We start from the raw sequence: 4649 nt of genomic DNA, 5'->3' as shown, positions 1-4649 counted from the left end.
ATGAGGTTAGATTTTATGGACTATCTAAAATTTAAAGAGAAATAATACAATTGGGCGTTTCATAATAGGTTAGTTGTAAACATTCTTATGTGTATTAATATTAGATGCGAATAATACCATAGTAGGGTTAAAGAGTAAACAGTCTTACACTAAAAAAATCGATTCAAAATGTTGATGTAATACGGAATATTATTAAAATTTATTCTTGGAACCCTATATAATTAACATTAATATATATCCTACTAAAGTTTATAATACTTCTTACGAGTATATTATAGATTAATTGTAATCATTGATCGACGAAGACCCCGAACATGCACTGTATTGAAATTATATAATAATAACAAGACTTAATTTATATCTTATAGGTACTTCTTATCAAGAAATTGGTATGCTATATTTTATTTGCAATTAGGCAACCATATATAGTGTTAATCTAATGCTACTTGCAATCTTTCTGTAATTAATTAATTATTAAGAAACGGCATTGAGTATGTCACAAAATGGATAGTCAACAAAAATTATAGGTTGGAATGCTTTAATTTTTAATTTAATCCTTTTAATTCTAAATTACTACTTGTCTATTAACTTCCAATTTATTAGTTTATTTAGTAATTTGCCCTCCTAAATGTCTATTAGCTTCCTTGATCGGACATTCGGACCATTTTCATTATTTCCCCCCTAAAACTAAATTTATAGTGTACTAAAATTGAACCCAATTTTCCTTCAAAAAAAATAAATAATAATAATAAAAATAATTTGGGCCCAATTTAATTTGTTAAGTCTATTATTATGCACTCCCTCCGTTCCCCTAAAAAAAAATATGCACTCCCTCTATCCCATAATATTGTTTCTATTTTACTATTTTGGAGATTTAAAATATTATTCTTGTTTCCATTTTTAGATAGTATGTAAATACCATTATACCCTCAATTTTTTAACTTAGTTAATTGTATTTCCTAAATTACCCTTGAATTTTGCACATGCCTTGTACTTTTTTCTACTTTTTCTCGAGTTAAGGTAATAATTAGGGACTAAAGTTTTATACTTTTCACCTTTTGGGACCTGAACTTTTTTTTTTCACCGTTTGGGACCTATGGTTAAATTTCAAGTCATTTAACCCATCTGAAAAATTTACTAACCAACTTGAGCATTAATTGGAGTTATAAAAAAAAAATTATTCCAAACCAAAAAAAATGGTGAACATCAGCTATAGAATTTTTTGAGCAAAAAAAAAAAAAAAAAAAAAAAAAAAAAAAACCCTTCTATGTTCCAATTTTTTACCTTAAACTAAAATAGCAAACCACAATCCAAAATTTCAAAACAAAAACAACAGCATCCAACATCCACAACATCATGCAGCTTCTAACATCCAAAAACAGCAGCAAGCTTTCTTCATATCATATTTTTTTTTTTTTTTTTCCAAATTCCCTTTTCTTGCTCTCCCAAAACCAATGTTTCAGCCTACAATCACAAGTATGAAATGGTGAAACAGCCAAACAGGAGATGTAGTTAAAAATTTTCAAATTGCAATTTTTTTCTACTTTGTGTATTTGTTCTTTAGGCATTAATTTGTCGTTGCATAATTGAATTAAGACAATGGTTTTCTTACCTTGCATTTTAATGAAATTAGAACAACCTTGTTGGTCCATTATACAATGAACTTTGTTGTCTTAAATGATTTGTGTTTGATGCATGATTTGACTGACTTGGTACAAATGCATGACTTGATTGAGGTGGAATTGTGTTAAGATGCTCAATATACCGCTAATTCTCTGCACTAAAATCAGCTTCAAAGCTTCAATTTTTTTTTCAAAGGGAGGTTGATGATGAAGGAGTACTCTGATGAACAATGAGAGTTGAAAAGACACTTTTTTTTTAATTTTGTTTGGGTAAACACGGTTACTCATTTTTTTTTTTGGAGAAACCAATAAAAATTCTCTTTGCAAATAAATTAAACCTAAAATAATCAGTGGGTCCCAATGCTTAACCATAGTTAATTTATTTGTTTAAAATTCTTTCTTAGGTCCCAAACGGTGAAAGAAAAAACTTCGGGTCCCAAAAGGTGAAAAAGTATAAAACTTTAGTCCCCAATTATTACCTTAACTCACTTTTTTTCTCTAATTTTTGTCTATAATTATACTTTTCACTTTTTTTGATGTACTCCATCCGTTTTTTCCTCTTATTTCTTAAATCCCGTGAAAAAACACAAATAAGAATTATATTATGAAATGGATGGAGTTTATATTTTTTTCTCAGCACTTACTAATGATAAAATAAATTGGTCAATTATAGACAAAGTCATAGAGATAGCTTACATAGCTAGACATGCAAAGTTTAGGCTAATTAACTAATCACATCTTTTATAGCAACTATTAGCATTACTAAAACAAGTGTAGCTCAAAATCCTCCTACAATTTGCCCAAAGCATGTCAACAACTCGATCAACGTATATAAAACACTAGGTTAAACTGCGTGCAATGCACAAATATAAATGTTGATAATTATAATAAAAATATAATAATTATATATATAAATATAGAATCGATTGATTATGTAATAAAACACATGAAATAAATTAAAACTGTAAAAACATGTGACAGATAATATTTAAATATGTAATAGTTATAATGTATATGTTGATATTTTAGGAAATTTACTTTATATTTTATAAAATAAAAGTTATAATCTAAATACAGCCTTATTTTAATTGATATAATATCTCTTTTTTTAGAAAATAATTTTGGAGGGAAATGTTTTGATAGTCTATTGCCAAGTGTCTCGTGAGATTTGCTTTAAGTAGTGTTTAATTGATTTTTAATATGAAACTTGAGTTGATAAAGTCTGATTTACGTGTTAATTAAACTGTTAATGAAATAAAACTACAAAAATTCGATATTCCTAGTTGCATTTGGCCTTAGTATACACAAATCGACATATCATATACGATATACCACATGTCCAAAATGTACCCCTTGCAATCAACCCTTAAGGGTGCATGGGACTTGGCCATATCCTAAAGTAATGCTTTTCAGTTTTCACTATATCTAAACCCAATATATTAATTATGTAACGATAAGATTGTATTCGGATTACTTTCTTGTTTGTTATTTGCATCCTATAAGGCACACAATAACATTGATTGGAAATACAATAGGCGATTAAGCAAATTTTACTTCTTATATGATTGTTGGCTAAATTTGACTAGTGATCGAGTATAAGTTCGAAAGGATTCATGAGTTGCAATGACTTATAATCTACTAATCATTATTATAGTAAAAATTAAAGGTGTAAATTCAAAAACCACGTTGATTTAATCGGTCCAGTTAAGGCTTTTGAGTCATGCTAAATTTTTGTGTCCACACAGGTCGAATCAATTTCAAATTAAGTTGGATGTAGTTAGAGTTTGAGTCACGCCAAATCTTTGTGTCTACACAGGTCGAATTCTAGATTAAATCAGTTTCAAATCAAGTTGGATTTAGTTAGAGTTTGAGTCATGTTAAATCTTTGTGTCCATATATATTGAATTCTATACCAAAATAATTTTGACTTAGGTTGTATCTAATCAGTTTAACACTTGTAAACAAGTAAGCATACATTATAAATTAACATTTGTATATTCTAAGAACATACAAAAAACATGACATAGTAAATTGGTTTGAAACAATTAATTGACTAAATTTGTTTTGAAGGTAAAATATAACATTAAAGTGAGTTGTGCTCTAGTGCCGTAGTAGTGCGTGATTAGGATATGGATAGGATTGAAAATATGAGGGATCTTAGGTTTGAATTACACAAGAGCTAACTACTATATACAATATTGTATGAGTGAGTGAACAAAGTCTGACGAAAAGTTTTTGTTATGCATTGTGTTCTATAGGGTAAATTTGTAGGAGCCCCCAAATTTGTTGACGTAACTTTTTTTTTTTTTAGACAAATTTGTTGACATAATTTGGCCAAAATATACTTGGCGCTCTTGTTGGCTAATTGGCCTAAATATATTGTTGAAAAAGATGATGCTCTTGGCATTGTTTCCAAGACAATTGTAATAATCCTTGCATGCACTGCCTTTGTTTTTGAAAATTCGATCAGTTAGGTCATGTTTAGAAAAATTCAGTTTAGAAAAATATAAGTTTAAAAAGTTTTGATAAAGATTAATAGGGCTTATTTAAGATTAATAAATAATTAAAATAAATAATAATATCAGATAAGTTCAAATAAATAATTTAATAATCAGGTGAATAAAATTCAACATTATACTGAAGTAAACTACTCCGATTTTATGATAATACTACCTCCATTTCTATTTTATTTCTTATACTTCGTATAAAATATTCATACATTGCAAATAATAACAAATAAAAGTGATAAATACAAAATTCTTTTGTTCTGTGATTGAGATATTTTCAAGTAAGAAAAAACCTAAAGAGTAATAGAACCAAAAGTGGAAGTTATTTATCAGTTTTGTATGCCAAATTCGCCGACATCTCTTGGTTTCGTCTGTTAGCCTAAGGCCATGAGGATACCGCAATTGTGTAATAGTAATCCTCACTCTACGTGTTGTTTAGCAGCGCATGTCGACTCCATCTTCAATAATCTTTGTATTTGAATACCAACATTTTATGTCATTTTTTGGCTTAGTGCAATAA

General features: G+C 28.2%; 1 long non-coding RNA gene across 1 annotated transcript; it reads right to left on the bottom strand.

Moving 5' to 3' along the window:
• Positions 1–1228: 1228 nt before the first annotated feature.
• Positions 1229–2180, bottom strand: LOC110710751. Its single transcript, XR_002509202.1, has 2 exons — positions 1613–2180; positions 1229–1464 (listed from the first exon to the last, which is right to left on the bottom strand). It is a non-coding gene; the product is annotated as an uncharacterized LOC110710751 (long non-coding RNA).
• Positions 2181–4649: the final 2469 nt, after the last annotated feature.

Source organism: Chenopodium quinoa, unplaced genomic scaffold, assembly GCF_001683475.1.
Source record: "Chenopodium quinoa cultivar QQ74 unplaced genomic scaffold, ASM168347v1, whole genome shotgun sequence".
NCBI classification, from domain to species: Eukaryota; Viridiplantae; Streptophyta; class Magnoliopsida; order Caryophyllales; family Amaranthaceae; genus Chenopodium; species Chenopodium quinoa.
This window is presented reverse-complemented; position numbering and strand designations above follow the sequence as displayed.